This window comes from Neovison vison, chromosome 3 (assembly GCF_020171115.1).
Source record: "Neovison vison isolate M4711 chromosome 3, ASM_NN_V1, whole genome shotgun sequence".
NCBI lineage: Eukaryota > Metazoa > Chordata > Mammalia > Carnivora > Mustelidae > Neogale > Neogale vison.
In genome coordinates, this window is record NC_058093.1 from 166,793,085 (window position 1) to 166,810,137 (window position 17,053).

Consider the following 17,053-nt stretch of genomic DNA (forward strand, 5'->3'; position numbering starts at 1 on the left):
CCTGAACCTTAATTTATTGTGCTGTTCTCTTCTTTACTTTTCCTTTCCTTCTCCTCCACAGTCAGGAAGTCTTGTTTTGTTTTGTTTTGTTTTGTTTTGTTTTGTTTTGTCTGTGCTTCCTATGGAAAGGAAAAATATATCCTGGTTAGACACATCGACTTGTAAACTTACCATTTTTTATAAGACCCCTGCTGTTTACACAAACCTTATTTTTTATTTTTTTATTTTTTTTTTTTTAAGAGAGAGAGAGAGCACATAAGCATGGGTTGCTGTAAAGGGAGAGGGAGAGAAACAGGCTCCCCACTGAGCAGGGAGCATGATGCAGGGATCAATGCCCGGACCCTGGGATCATGACCTGAGCCAAAGCCAGATGCTTAACCGACTGAGACACCTAGTATCCAGGACACAAACCTTATTTTTTTATCCTCTAATAATGTCCACTCTAGTCATTGAAAATTAACTTGCAATTCTACTGTACCATAAAAAATTTCAAAACCTTAGCCTTGACTGGTCCTTTGCATCTTTGTCTTAATAACCCTAATTCTTTTAGACAATTAATGAATGATACCTCTGACTAGAGGAAGATGATGTATAAGGATGTGTAGAAGAGCAAATACATTAATTAAAATTTTAAGATATTATCACACTACCCCTGAATTAGAAACACGGATAATTTTCTAAGCGTACTATCTGATTCTAATCACCTCCTACTAAAATCCTTCTATTAAATTAATTCGCATAAAACACTCCTTTTAACATATCATCTTCCTCTTTGGGTTCTTTCAATAGGCTGCTTTTAGCAGAATTTATAGACAAGCCCTTATTCTAAAATTCATATTTCTATGGCTATGTACAGTGCTTGAAAATGAATGAATGAATTCTGAACCATGCCTGACCTGGTCTTGACTCTCGCATTAGACCTTACTTCTAACATATCACCAACTCCCATTATATTCAGCCTAATTTACATCATGAAGAGATTCATATTAAAAACATAACCCCCATTTGTGGGCTCTGTCCGACTCCAGGATCTGGCATCAGTTCTTACCCTTGGCAAGGAATATATAAGCAACATCAGACCAAAACTCCAGACTCAGAAACAGTCTGAGTCTCCGATGGCCCATTGGGCCCTGTTACAATAGGGTTTCTGCTTTATTGTGAAGAATCAGTCCTTATCATATTCCCATTCATTCTGAATGGGAATTGATCATTGATCAATTGATCCCATTTCATGCTGAAATTCAGCAACAGTGGCAGCATTAACTATTCAATGATATTGTTTTAATTCATTGGGATTATTCATTTTATTGGCACTATTACACTATTTCTAATGACATTTGAAAAATCAAGTTTTCCTCCATTTGCTGTAGGACTGGTGCTCTGATAGAACCCAAAATGTATTTCATTTGTTAGGGTTTCACAGGGCTGGAAGACTGAGCCCTCTTTAGTAATGTATTCCAACACTTTGGATTGCATAAAATGGTTATATCTAAATTTAGAGTAATCATAATTTATATACATGTATAATGTCATCTTTGGCTAAAGGATTTTTTTCATTAAATGTGAAACATAAAGGTTACAATGGCAGTTTCTATTTTACATTTCTAGTTTCTGTATTTCAGACTTCGCTGCTATGTGAAATTCTGTTATAGTAACGGGAAGGCTATCACGGCTCTTTAAAAATTTCTCTCCACAGAGAGAGTCAAACTTTCTACAATTCAGTGCACTCTGTTTGATGACAAAAATTATTTCCAACTGTCGTCCCAAGTATTATAGAGTATTTCATTGTAATGATGTGTCCTCTTCTGTTCTATATCACCACCTCTCAATGCACTTCTGTAAGGGGATTGGGCCAATACAGTAGTGCTTCATGATTACTTTGTGGCTCTCTGTGACTCCTTTGAAACCCTCTTTTTCTCACTCACTCTCCCTCCTGGCAGGCTTTCAGGTTGGAGAAAGATCCACTTGTTCAAAATTACCCATATAGCCATGCGTTGAATTAGTTATAGAGAAAGGATCTCTGTTAAAATCGAATGACTCCATGATAGCCACATTCTGGTCTCCCAGAGAGCTGCAGGAGCAACCAAAGACATGGATTAGCTAGTACTCTCTTATAAATATAATTTATGAAATGCACATTCAGTTGTGTGGACCTGAGGCTTTCCTACGAGGGCCACGCGGATTGTCATAAAATGGCTTTAAAAATCTGAAATAAATAGATTACGGTGTCTAGAATAAGTAAAACAATGCAGATTTTCTGTCACAGAGTGCCATTTTGAAAATACATATTTTTTAGACTATCTGTATTCTGTGGATTTTGAAAAGAAGGCCATTTTTTTAACAGTATGTAAAATAGTATACCCATAGAAAAGCTCGTGTAAGTCCATTTTTAATCTACAATGATTTTTACAGCCAAATAATAGGGCTTTGAAAAATAGGACTACTATAATTAACTCAGTTGCCAATGAAGGCTATTTTTCCAGGGCATCCATTCATAGTTTGAAATATTTCTAAATACTCCAGACTTTTATCATTACTATAACACTTCAGAAAATAATTCTTACTTGCACCTGAGTCTTTCTTTCATCCTTTTATTAAGGAAACTACTAAAATTATTTCTCGGCTGTGTTATAAGAAAATAGCCTCATGAAACTAATATTGCGACAAGAATTTTTGGAGAAGTTGGTCCTTTTTTATTTGCAAAATCAAAATCACAGTTACAACTCTTCTTGTGTCAGCAAAATCTATTTCATTGTCTAGCTTAAATTGTTAACTGAACCGAAAGCAGCCTTCTGACCCAAAGGTCTTTACATTTATTTAGTATTTCAGCTTCAAGAAAAAAACTACTAAAACTGAAGGATTTACTTAAATTAAAAAATAGCAATCAACACATTCAGTAGATTCTCCAGCTATAGAAAAATTCTTTTAGTGATGTAAATTATAAATTACACTCCATACGCAGGTCTACTTACCAAATCATAGACTAATAAGTCAATTTTTAAAAAGTTTCTCTATAATGTAGCCAAATATATTTCTCTTTTCTTAGTTATTTTCTTAGGTGATCGGTTTTACAAAAATAAATCAAGATGAGATATTTATGGCAGTAAAACTGAAATATAAAAGCACTAAAGTATAAAGAGATTATGGTATTTTATATTAAAATGATTTTAGTCTTTCCATCTTCACTGAAATTGAAAAGACACTGAGACTTGCCAAGGTAAGTCTTCTTCATACTTCGCTGTTGAGAAAGAACTCTGCTTTTCTTCACCGCATGCTGCTTGGGATATAATAATTGAGTAGGGGAGACTAAGGGGGAAGAGTGTGCTGAGGGAATAGTAGAGGCTCATGTTGCTGGTGCTTGCCGTTTCTGACACACCAACAACCCAACAGTGACCTAACAAGACTGCAGATACGTGGTGAGGGTTGGCCTGAGTCACACCTGGGGAGTTATGGGGCAGGGTTCCCAGGGAGGTTGCCGCAGAAACCAGCTTCCAGGAGAGCGCGCAGAGAAGGAATAGAAGGGGATGCTAATGTGGCAATTCTGTGAGCTTCTAATTGGGAAATTAGCAAGCAATTCAGGCTTCAAAAATAAATCCATGCGAACCAACTAAAAGAGCAGTTTTGTTAAGTGAATGTAAGAACATTTCCTTTCACCCCAAATGTTTGGCATGGTGTAAAAAATCTGTTGATCAAAAGTCTAGTATTATTTTTAGATCAGGAAAGAATGCAGTTTGGGTAGAGTGTTTCCAAAAGAGAGAAGCCTGACTAAAAGATTTGACCCCCAAACTTTCTCCTTTCCTATGATGCATATGTATAGCATGCAAAACAAGGGTAGAAATAACTAATCTGGTGATAATTTTTCCATCTTTATCCTCTTAAAAGGCACATCAAATCTTTTTGATCGTACTAGAGTTAAAAAATTATTATTTTCTAGCTAAATGTAAGGATCATCAGTCCCTGTTTACTCTATAAAGGACATGCTTATCATCATGAGGCCTTCTTTACTGCAAAGAGATTTTTATGAAAAAAGACTGCATGGGGAGATTAATATTATTCCCTAAAGACCCTTGACAGTTTTGCTATACTGATTTCTACCACTTTATGAAATGTATGTCCTCTGGGCAACTTAGCTATGCAGCAGAATTTCCCAGATGCCAGACTGCAGACTAGCACCCTTTGCGGCAAGTTTTTACTAATTCACAAAATGTTTATTTCTGGAAAGGGATTAAATTTTCATCACCTGATGCACACTTGTGGCTCTCTGCTAGTGGCCTGAGAAGTCCTGGTGGTCAAGCAACTAGGTCAGAGTTCAGTCACCTAGGGCTCAGGTCCCTGCCCCTACTGGGTCCACTCCCTCCCTCCTCATCCTCCCCTACTCTTCGTTTCTCTTTCCTAAGATTTCCAGGTGCCTCACTGAATGTAGGTGGTCCAGGATCTGTGCTGTAAATTTATCCAGCCGTGATTAAGGCTTACTCTGAGCCAGGCACTGTCCAAGTCAGTAAAGTCTTATAGTGAATAAGAAACTAGCCCTGGCCCTGAAGAGTTTATGGTGAACTGGAGTTTATCCAACACTGACAGACAAGGGAGAGCTATCCCTCCATGGAGGGACCATACAGCACTGAAGTTTGCAGCTCCACAAAGGTTTCAGTCATAACTTCCTGGAGTGAGTGACCTTGAACTAGTCTTAAAAGATGAAGACAACTTGGTCACTTAATGAAAAGCAGGAGAGGGGCACCTGGGTGGCTTAGTCTCAAGGTCCTGGATCAGAAAACCCTATGTCAGTCTCCCCAGTCAGCAGGGAGTCTGCTCAAGGATTCTCTCCCTTTCGTTTTTGTCCCTTCCCCCAACTTATGTGCACACTCTCTCTTTCTCTCTCAAATAAATCTTAAAAAAAAAAAAAAAAAAAGTGGGAAAGGCTTTCGGGCCCAGATTATAGTATAAATGAAGGTCTCAAACATTGAATCTTTAGTTCCCAATATGATTGTATTTGGAGATAGGACTTATAGGAGATAATTAAAGTAAGAGTAGGATCCACATACAATGGGATTTTGGCCTTATAAAACAAAGATTTCTCTCTTTCTCTGTCTCTGTTTGTTTGTCTCTCGTCAAGCACACACACTAAGGAAAGGACATGTGAGCACACAGCAAGAAGACCACACAGGACCCAGTCATGCTGGCATCCTGATCTCTTCCAGGCCCTACAACTGTGAGGAGATAAATTTCTGTTCTATTGCCACCCAGTCTATGGTGTCTTGTTAGGGCAATGGGAGCAGACTAAGACAAGTGTTCTCATGCCCTTGGATTATTTTTAAAAGTATATATATTAGATTGTGAAGTTTGAGGCCAAGAATAGGTGAAATGATACTGGAAATGTAGGAAGTTAGAGAATGGAGAAAAGAAGGGAAGAAAGAGTAGAAGCAGACATCACTCCCCATAGAAGCTTTGGAGAAGGGGAAAGGAACCATTCCTATGGCTCTTAGAATCACTTAATGAATTTCAGCCTCCACGGAGAGGAACCCCAGCAACAATTAACCCTTTATCGTCCTGCCTAGGACTTGCAGAAGGGTCAACTTCATTCCCTTGAGCTGACTTCCCAGACCCACTGGAATTCCGATTCACTCTCACCTTGGTTCCGTAGCACAAAGAAACTGGAGAATTGAATATTTCTCTTGACCTTCAACATAGGACCATAATGTTCCAACAACTATTGCAAAATAAGACTGTGGAGAATAAAGCTAGTACTGAAAATTCAAAACAATTGACAATATTAGGATAATAAAAATGCAAGAGATTAAAAACTCTAATGTAAAAGAGGATATGTATAGATATGGTAATGACTAAGTTTAAATAACTATATGAAGTATGGGACAGAGAAAGAAATAGATAAAAGAAGCCCAAATAATAAACAAGAGCCTCTTTGTTACTATTTTGATTTATTAAAAGCAGTTATGGATATATCTTAATAATGATAAAATAACCATTAACCGAATTAAACATAGGAAGTCTGCTTTCTAAAACCACTGAGAAGATAAAACTAAGCAAAACAGCTTGTAGAACAGAAGCCAAATAGTAAGCAAACAAAAACCAGATGACAAAATTATCTAAGACCAAAAAAAGTAATGAATATAGTTTAAACTGCCCTATTAAAAAGACAAAATGGATCAGAATGAATAAAAAATAATCCAGTGAGTTTATACTTTTAAAAGGGAGATCTAAATAAATATACAAACAATTACAGCAGAGGTGGTAACTCACACAAATGGGACTAAAAGGGATTATTATAACAGTAAAAGAACAAAAAATACGGAGTACCTATAGCAGAATAGCTTAAAATATATTTTTAAAAATTATTACAAGTATAAAAAATACTATTTTAAATACACAACTTTATCTTGTTACACATCACAACATTCTAGATAAATAAGTAGGTAGACATAACAAATATCTCTCTGGTTTATATCACTGTCTATATTGAGCTGATGAAAACAACTATAAGCAAGTGGACAAGGTAAAAAATAATATATTTTTATCCTCTACCCCTGTTGGGAGATAATTGTCTATGAGTTTCTTGCATTTCTGCAAGATGTTTCATGCTATCTTTCCAGGGATGCTTTTATAAAGGGATACCTTGGTGACTCAGTCAGTTGGGCATCTGCTTTTGGCTCATGTCATGGTCCTGGGGTCCTGGGATCAAGCTCTGGGTTGGATTCCCTGCTCAGCAAGGAAAATGCTTCTACTTCTCCTTCTCCCTCTGCCCCTCCACCACTCGTGCTTTCTTTCTTTCTCATTCTTTTTCTCTCTCTCACATAGAGTCTTAAAACAAAACAAAACAAAAGGATGCAATTTATAGAAAATAACCTTGGAAGAGAGAGGTAATGTCTCCCTCCGGAGCAAAGAGTTGGTTTGCTTAGAGTCTTGGAGATGGAGACAGTGTTTCTCCAGAACAAAGGAGAGGCATGCTTACTGCCATTTATAAAATGATCAGGCTCCCTAAACTCAGGATTCTTCTGTAACATGTTGTGTGTAAGGGTCACCTGTCCTCTTTACCTTGTCCTATGGAAGTCACAACACGGCGAGCTAACATAAAAATGATGATACTCTCATTACCACTACTGCTGTAAGTGATAAAATCCTTTCTTTCTGACCCAGGAATTGCATGTCTTCTCCCAACATTCACAACCATGGAAGCTCACTTGTTAGCCATCAAGAGGGGAAAATTCTCAACCTTTCACAGTTCTTGACATTATTAGTAACTTTCTTTCATATAAAATATGCAAGAAGTATGTATTAAAATTGATACCAAACCAAAAACATATCAGTAATTCAAAGAAATCAAAATCATGCACCATATTAAGTGACAACAGAATGAAAAATACAAATTCTTCTGTTACTGAAAACAAGGTTCAACCTCTTTGAAATGAAAACATACTTCTCTAAAAAACTATTGAACCAAGGAAGAGATAAAAAGTAATAAAAATATTAAGACAAAAGTGGCAAACAAAAGTGAATTCATATGTGTTAATATTTTCTAGGTGTTGTGAAGAACGCAAATAAACTAAATTTTAGAAAAAGAAAATAAGATCAATTTTAAAAAGGAAAGAACTAGGTAATAAAATTAATTAAAAAGAAAAATACTGGAAAAATAGAATAACAGCAAACGTCTAATAACATAATTAGCAAATATTAAATAAAACTATGTAATAAACACAATATAACAGTATTTTAGAAATAAACAAAATACCATATTCTGGCAATGATATCAACATATGTCCAAATAAATATGACTTTTAAAAATCACAAATAAAATCTAGAATTTGATGTTGTATAAAAAATTCATCAGGTAGGTCTTATTTCAGGAATGTAAAAAGAATCAATGTTGCATAATTTATTATTATAATACATTGAAGCACTATGTTAATTAAGAAAAACAACCATAATTTTTGAGCAAAACATTGAAAATATTCAATAGTCACAATTCTTGAAAACATTAATGGCATAGAATATGTCATCAATATTAAAAAGTAGTCACTGTGATGGGGTGCCTGGGTGCTCAGTGGGTTAAAGCCTCTGCCTTTGGCTCAGGTCATGATCTCACGGTCCTGGGATGTAGCCCACCATCTGGCTCTCTGCTCAGCAGGGAGCCTGCTCCCCCCGCCCCCCGCCACCCGCTGCCTACTTGTGGTCTCGGTCTGTCAAATAAATAAATAAAATCTTAAAAAAAAAAAAAAAAGAGTAGTCACTGTGATATAGTTCATGGTTAAACCCATGGAAGACTGTCACTAAATATGGACACAAACAATAATGATGTCCTTTTTAGGAGACTATTTGTTCAGTTCTGGAAGACATGACACAAAGGTAAGAGCTATCAGTACAAGACATACAGAACAGTGATTTGTTTAAAGAAACTGCAAAATGATATCATATGAAAAATGTGTAGAATTATTTTACTTATCATAAGATATTTATCAAAACAACAGCAGAACTATATGTAAGTAATAGCAAATGTGGAAATAAAATTGTGTAAAGGAATTTCATTTATTACTGTAACTAAAATATAACATCCCAAGGATCAATTTTAATAAAACATGTTTAACATATGAATAATATTACAAGTATTTTTGAAAGATATAAAAGATATATGGAAAACTAAATATTTTACAATTATTAACAAATTAATTGGTAGTTTAATGCTGTCCAAACAAAGATCAAATGTGATTTGTGGTAATTTAACAAAAAACATACTAAACTTCTCCCAGAAGAATAATCAGGTAAGAATAAAAAATAATTTTTTAAAAGAATGATTAGAAGAACAGATAAATCTTTCCATACAGAAAGCATATGATAAAGCTGTGATAATTAAAATAATACAGAATTGATGCAAATACAGAAAGACTCTGCTCAGTGGACAAAAAATGATATCCCAAATCAGTCTGTGAGTCTCCTGGGGACATTAAGCTGGTAGGTAACTGTGGTGCTGGAAATGGAAGTGACTTTCAATCTCCCTTTATCACTAATAATTTGCAACAGACATGTAGTGTGTGCCAATTAAACCTTTCTTAATCAGAGCCACCAAGTTTTGGGCAGTGTTTGTAAGCCGGCATAATATTGCCTATCCAAACCAAGAGTCATGCTCCAAGATACATTTTTTTCAAGGAGAGTTTATTATTATTATTTTTAAATATTTTATTTATTTATTTGACAGAGAGAAAGAGAGATGACAAGTAGGCAGAGAGGCAGGCAGAGAGAGAGGAGGAAGCAGGCTCTCCACTGAGCAGAGAGCCCGATGTGGGGCTCGATCCCAGGACCCTGGGATCATCACCCAAGCTGAAGGCAGAGGCTTTAATCCACTAAGCCACCCAGGCGCCCCAAGGAGAGTTTATTATTGACTCATAATATAAGCATAGCTTTGAAATATCTTTGAAATACATATCTTAGGAGCAAGGGCCTTCAGTGTCTTATGGAACTAGGGTGCAAAATTTTATGCTGCCAGTAGGTGTCGCGATCTATACTATGCAGCGTAGGGTTAAAAAACACCACCACCACCACAACGGGGTATGACTCTAGAGTTGGCTGCCAAAGATAAGAAAGTAAAATGAGTGTTCCTATTCATCTGGAATTAATTACAGGTAACAATATTGTTTAACTGGCTCTCCATTTTATCAGTTGTACAATTTTTAAATTTTGTGTATTGGTTTTCCTTAATATAGAATTTTTTAAAAATGTTTCAGTATAAATGTTTGATTGTCACACTGAACTTGATAACTGATGTGAGATCACTGAAGCCATGGTTAAGTCATTTGAGTAATTCATGCACACTATTCGAAAGCTTTTATACTCGTACAGACAACTATTAACAATAACTTTTATTACAAATAACCAGCTGAAATCCTTTTCTCTCTCCTCCAAACCATGTCTCAGAGGCAAAGAAAACCTTCCAAGGATTCCTGGTGGCCTGGCCTGCCTTTTGGTCTTCTTTGTTTCATACATGTTCATATCTTTGCTAAACACTTGTCAAGGAGCCAGTCAGTGTGATTTGACAGAGCAAATAAAAAGCAATGATGGTGGAAACTGAGTAGATAGTTAACAGTCTGAATAGTGTCCAGTGTAGGAAGATGTTAGGGTTTGAAGCTGACAGCCAAGAAAGAATTCTTGAGACATCTTTGGTGCAAAAAGGTGATTTTATTTAAAAAGCACAGGGACAGGACCCTTAGGCAGAAAGAGCTACACTGGGGTCATGAGGAGTGGCCCATTATATACTTTCAAGTGGGGAGAGCGTTTGGGGTAGCAAAAGGCTCTAAGGAATTTTAGAAGCAAGGTTTCCAGGACCTTCAGGGGGCTAGCTGTTGTTGGGAAAAGGTCATTTGCCACCATCTAATAAGACCTTAGTCATGAGACCCTTCAGACATATATCTGGTGGGCCATATGCTTGAGGGTGGGTGATTGCCAACATGTATCTTGGGGGTTTAAAGATAAGGACATTTATAAAGGAATTTTTATATGTTAAAGTAGACTTACAGAATGGGGGTGGGTGGGTGGCTAGAATTGCCTTTTGCCCTTAGCAAAGTGTCAACATCAAGGCCACTGAGTCCCTAGAGGAATGTCACTCTGCCTATTTCAAGGACTTGTCAGTGGGCTGTAGGTAGTAAGGAAATTTAATAATGTTTTTCCTGCCTTTGTTTCCCACATCAGTGTCCATAACAAATAGCTGTGAAACGGCTTTATGAAAGTAGACTATACCCTGGAGGCATATTCAGTATACAAACATACCCTTCTATTGTACAAAATTAGATACCGCCCTTGGGAAAACTTCCTGAAGACCACTGCTCTACACCAATTATCATCAACTTGATCTGTCTGAAGGCAGAGTAGCTGGGAAGTTGTTCCTTCTCAAATACATGTTTTTCTTTTAACCTGATGTGTTTGTCTAAGGGCCACTTGGTGTTCTGTGGTGATAGATGCCATAGAAACATTTGTTTCTTGGCCTAATTGGATGACTTCGGTTTCCAGAGCCGTCTGCCTGACAATGTTTACAAGCGGGAAATTCAAGTGAAATGAAATTTCTAAAATTAAAGATAAATTCTACAAAACATAAAAACTAGACAATAAGCAGCCTTAAAGTTTTCAAAAGTTTGTTCAAAACATGAGCACCTCCTAATGGCTGGTTCCAAGAGCAAGGCCACATCACACCACATAGGTTCTAGGATTAGACATTTTAGCAAAGCATAGGAAAAGTCAACAGTGTGAACAACTGTATCTTCTTGCTCTTTCCTCCCAACCAGCTCCCTCCTTATGGCTTTTTTTATTCACTTGCTTGTTTTTAAGATATCACAAGTTGACTCAGAGATATACAGATTTTTAAAAATAGCACCAATCACACAGAGCTAAGAAATAGTATTTGCTCTAAATTTGGCTCAAAGAAGGACAAAGGTAGAGAAATGTTTAGGGAAGAAAACTGTGGTCAAAACCAAATATTTTTAAATGGAATAAAAAATGGGAAACTGGTAACTAAAGATGTAAAATATTTATTTTTATGTTTGAAATACTGCATAAAGGTTCTAAGAATCTGATTTCTGGAGAAAACTATTAAATATTAATTATGCACCATTTTGGAGGACCACACATGAGTTTTTTTAGTGTTCATGAAGATTTTTAAAAATTTTTATTTGAGCTTAGTTTATCTTTTTTTTTTTTTAAACTAGGCTCCACACCCAACATGAAGCCTAACATGGGGCTGGAACTCATGACCCTGAGATCAAGACATGAACTGAGATCAAGAGTTGGATGTTCAACTGACTAAGCCATCCAGACACCCCTTAGTGAAGATTTTTTAAGGGCAGGCTTTTGTATTTTTTTTTTTTAACGTTAACTTTAGAAAACTATAAGTAGCAATTTTTTTTTTTACTTTAATTTTGGTAATGATCTGATTTTGCCATATTGATTATAGGAGATGCTGTCAACAATTTAAACTTTAGGATTTATAGAGGAATGCAAAATGACTTCTTAATGGTATGCAACATGCAAGCAGCTAGGTCGATTTTTGTGATTCTTAAAAATAAACAAACCAAAAACAAGGAGAAAAAAAAAAAAACATGTACTACAGGGGAAAGATTTTTAGCCAGTGTCTTGGGTTATCTTTTTCTAGGCTCTGCTAAACAAACTGAAGAATTTCCTGCTTATTCAGATCCAAGCAGGCTGCTTTCCTTTAGGCGGGTTCTTTTTTTTTTTTCTTTTTTTATAAAGATTTTATTTATTTTATTTGACAGATAGAGATCACAAGTAGGCAGAGAGGCAGGCAGAGAGAGAGAGAGGAGGAAGCAGGCTCCCTGCCCAGCAGAGAGCCTGATGTGGGGCTCGATCCCAGGACTCTAGGATCATGACCTGAGCTGAAGGCAGAGGCTTTAATCTACTGAGCTACCCAGGCACCCCTCTTTAGGCGAGTTCTATCTCAATTTATCATCTATTCACTGCTGACTTTTGCCAGGCACGTGGAGTTTGAAACTCTCACTGAAGCCTCAAGAGTCTGTGTTCCTACTCACCGTGATTCTCCCTGCCCACCAGCCTGTCACCTCCCCCTTGTTTCTTTTCCTTCAAATTCTAGAGTCTGTGCAGAGATGCTCTCAAGTCTGCCAGTCTTCTGTAGAGCTAAGAGTAAAAGAAAAAGGCTTGCAGTATTAGTCTTGTGTTTCGCTCTATTCGCAGATAAATTATCCAATTTGGACACAATCGTTTTAAAAGTCCCTGGCCCCTTTTCTAAAGGAAACTATTTTCTTAATAATCTAAAATAAGCTTTTCCTCTCCTATGTTGCTTTTAAGAAATAGTAAGCTACTCAATTTTACTATAAGATACACTGGATATTCTTAAGAGAAGAGATAAATTTTTGAGAAATTCTTGGGAACTATAACTTCTGGTGAAATGGTGAATAGTTTCTACACATCTGTTAAATGTATCCCTTTTAACTCCAAGCTTGAAATTATCATGTGTATAAAATCTTTGTTAATCCCTATGAGGTGAAGTGATGGCACATTGTTGAATAACAAGATGATAAAATCCAACCTCATAAGACTAAAAATGAATGAGAGAACGTTTATACTAAGTGTAAGGGAAAAGGAATTAAATATTCAATCAGTGATTCTCAATAGCAGGAATGTTAGTAGGGAAAGTGTGAGTTTTCCCACTAGGAATTTGTCACAATATTTGGGGCAAGGTATACTAAGGGCACCTATTGATTCTTTCATTCCAATGAAAGATGTTTTTTCTAGGATTTTTTAGTACATATAGTGTGACAAGCATCAAAAAAAAAAAAGGTTGAAGATAATTATACTAGATACCTTAGTTACCAAAGTATTTCTTTCTCAACTACTCCAAATTTGAGGTTTGGATTACCAATATTGTAAATGTATATTTCATTACTAACTATTAGAAATATAAATCTATCCATATTATATAGATAAGTACTTTGTTCTGAATTGTTTTAGCTAGCGCATATACAAGTGAACACACAGGGGTCAATACAGCTTCAACATGATGTGGTTGGAATTGGTTTTCCTTAACTATTATTGGTTTTCCATAACTATTATTGGTTTTCCATAACTATTATTTATATTATGTTGAAGATAGAGGATTTTGAATTTTTTTTTTTAAAGCGGAAAACCACAGGTGTTAAAACAATGAATTGGGACTAGGTAATATATGAAGGTGACACTATTTCTCACAGAACATGACCAATGACAGGGGGTGTCCTTCATGAACTTCAGGAAGGTTGGGTCACAGTGGGAGTCCTAAGCTGCTTCCAGAGATCCAGGTCTCAGTGGAGACTGAAGAGTATGTATCTCATCTTTAGATGACCAACTCCGGCAGGGAAAAATGTATCAGCAATCACCTAATCTCCGAAAATCATTGAGGGCTCCTTCTTTACTTTGTCAAGGAGTTAAGCCACAGATTCAATCTAGACAGAGAAAAGTAAGGTCAAGCCACCAGCAGAGTGCAGTGTGGCTTGAGTCTATCTCAGCTGGGGAGTTTATATACTTCTGCCTTGAGGTACAAGAGGTGGAGTAACAACCCCTATTTCATCACAGTTGAAAGGACAGCGGTTAGAAGAAGTTCTGAGAAGAAGGTTGTTGACGTCTTAGAGATGGTCTCTGAACTCTTCCCCCCAAGCAAAGCTGAGGCAGAGTAGGATGTCTTATGGAAAACTGGAAGGATCTTGTTAAATTCTGTGTGCTAAACATACCCCCTTGCCCAAGAAAGCCTCTGACACGAAAGACAGAGACAAAAACAAATACTGCAAGAAATGCAACAGAGGGTAAACTAGGATGATTCAGGGAACAGAAGAAAACTTTTAAAACAATATATTAAGAGATAAGAGAAGCTTTTCCATTTATGAAACAAGAGCATGTTTCTATTTAAAAAAAAAAAAAAACTATCAGAGAACAACCAAAAACTCTTGGAAGTCAAAAATATGAACAAATACTCAACAGAAAGCCTGGAAGAAAAAGCTGAAGAAATCTCCCAGAAAACATATTTTAAAGAGAGAGAATGTAGGGGGGCAGGGAACATAGAAAAAAATGAAAAAAGATAAGAAAATTAAAGACCAATCTGTGAGGTTCTATATCCAGAAAATAAGAAAAAGAAGCCAACCTACATCTTCTTCAGTTAAAGCTTAAACTATCCCATTAACATATGGATAGAGTTTATTTTCAATTTAAAAAAGTCTATAATTACAAAAAGCCATTTTATATTATTTTCAACCTTACACAAATAACTTAAGAGGTGGAATTTTTGAAGTATAATGGGTTTTTAATATTTGTTAAAGTAACAATTTGAGAATTGGGAATAGCAGCGCATATCCCCACCAGCAAACATCACAGAGTGAAACTTTCTTACTGTTCATGATGACTTGTCCCTATCAAGAGCTGTGCAAATTCCGGGAAAGGACAGACTGAACTGTCCTGGATGACTGTTACTTACCAGTTGATTTGCTGTGTGACCCTTCTGGATGCTAAAAGGAAAAGGCTGTCCCATGCTCTTGTCCAAATTCCCTGTTGTTGTTTGTTTGTTTGTTTGTTTGTCTATTTTGCATGACTCACTTCTAAAATTGAAAGAAAAATATATATTGAGCAATTACTAAGATTATGATCTTGCCCCAGTCCTGCGGGTTAACCATAGACAACATTTTGTCCACGTCATGAGCCCCTCCTCTCATTACAGAACACAAACCTCAGGTTTGCTTTAGTTTTTTTCCTTCTTCTGATGTCCAGCTGTGCCCATTTGTTCCTGCCAGCTGTTCATCGCTTCCCTCATAGCCCTGAGGACCAGAATCCTCAAAGAACTCTTCCCTCGACTGAAGACATCCCAAGTGCTAGTAGGCCTCCAAGGGTTTGAAGTTTCATATAGCTTGGATAAGGTAGTTTGGGAATGCAAATACATGCCTATTATGGTCTGTCTAACAACTTTAGAAGTGAGAGCATTCCCATCTCCTGCAAACATATTTTTGAAAAAGCTTCTCAAAGATGATTCAAAATAATAGACCTCCCAGAAAGAAAATGCTTATTTATGATAATCACTCAGCTCTTTTGAGCTATGGAAAAAATGAATCACAGTGACATACATTATAAATGCTGTAATAAATGGGTCTGTGGTTGATTATTTTACATTCACTGTTTAAAAGGAAAACTTGGACAGTATCTTCCCAGATTGTATTGCAATGTAAGAAGTCATCTATGAGTGATTATGGTGTGTTTAACTGAATATAATTTTCTTAAGTATCTATGGAAGAGCATATGTTGCCTTTGGAATGGAAGGATAAATATGTTATGTTTTAAATCTGTGGATAAGTGGGGGGAGGGATTTAATAAGCACAAGGCAGCTTGTTGGTTATGCCACATCATTAAAATGTGACTTAATTTTAGGTACCTAACAATCATTCCTCTTATGAGAGATGAATCCACAGTGTTAAAGAACACCTTGTATTTATCTACAACTTTTCTCTAAAGAACTAAATAGGCTTTACTGACATTATTTTGTTAGACTACTCAGCATTTTGTGAGGAAAGTGGAATTATTTAGGATCTACAGATAAGAAAACACGCATGCAGAGAAATTAAGTGGTGTGTTTAAGATTATTCAGCCAGTCAAAGATCTAGAAGGAGAACAGTGATGTCCTGCATCCCGGGAATACTTTATCAACTGCCTACAATTTCACTGGAGGAAAGGGCACAGAGTCAGTAGAAGCTCAGATACTAAATATGTTTTAGTATCCTCTAAACACTGAAAGTTGTATTTCAGAACCTTCCGGAAGGCAGATCTTTGCTTTTAAAAGAACACAAGGGCAAAAGTTTGGCACAGCTAATGTTACCAAAGTCTTCAATATGATTTGTTTTATTTTCTGAAGATACGTTTATTTTGAGAAATAGGCCTTCTGATTCTTAAGAAATCCAAAGTGCTGTTGTTATCCCATAAACATCCATGCTTCCCATGTAGAAGATAGATTTCTTGATCATGCAAATTATATTTTCTTAAATACAACTGATGCTCAAGCAGGACTCTGAAATCAGCTATGAAATCTTGACTCTGGGAACACATAGAAAGTGGTTTGAGAAATGACAGAAGTCAGGTTTACTGGAGAAAGATTCTAAGCAAAGTAACTCTTAGTCCTGGTCTTGCTATTATCAGTTTATGAGATAATGCCAAAATGAATTTGTTTTCTTATGCAAAATCAATACATTAATATTGAAGATCATTTCCTACTATACTTCATATACTCAGATGTTTTTATGCAGCTTGTAACGCCACCAAATATTTATTATTTTTGTCAGTCTGTAGAATATTTATTCAGCCATTACTGCTTATGATAGAGATTTCGTGTCCCTCTGTAAAATTCGTGACTCCCGAATAAAACTCTGATTCAAAGCCTTATTTGTTTTAATTTCAGATAATACTGGAGGAGGTGAGAGGAGCATTCACTGAGATTCCTCAGCAACTCTACTCCAAATCCTCAGTGGAAGTAAGAATATTTAATACACATATAGATAAAATGTCAAGTCCCTACTGTGTT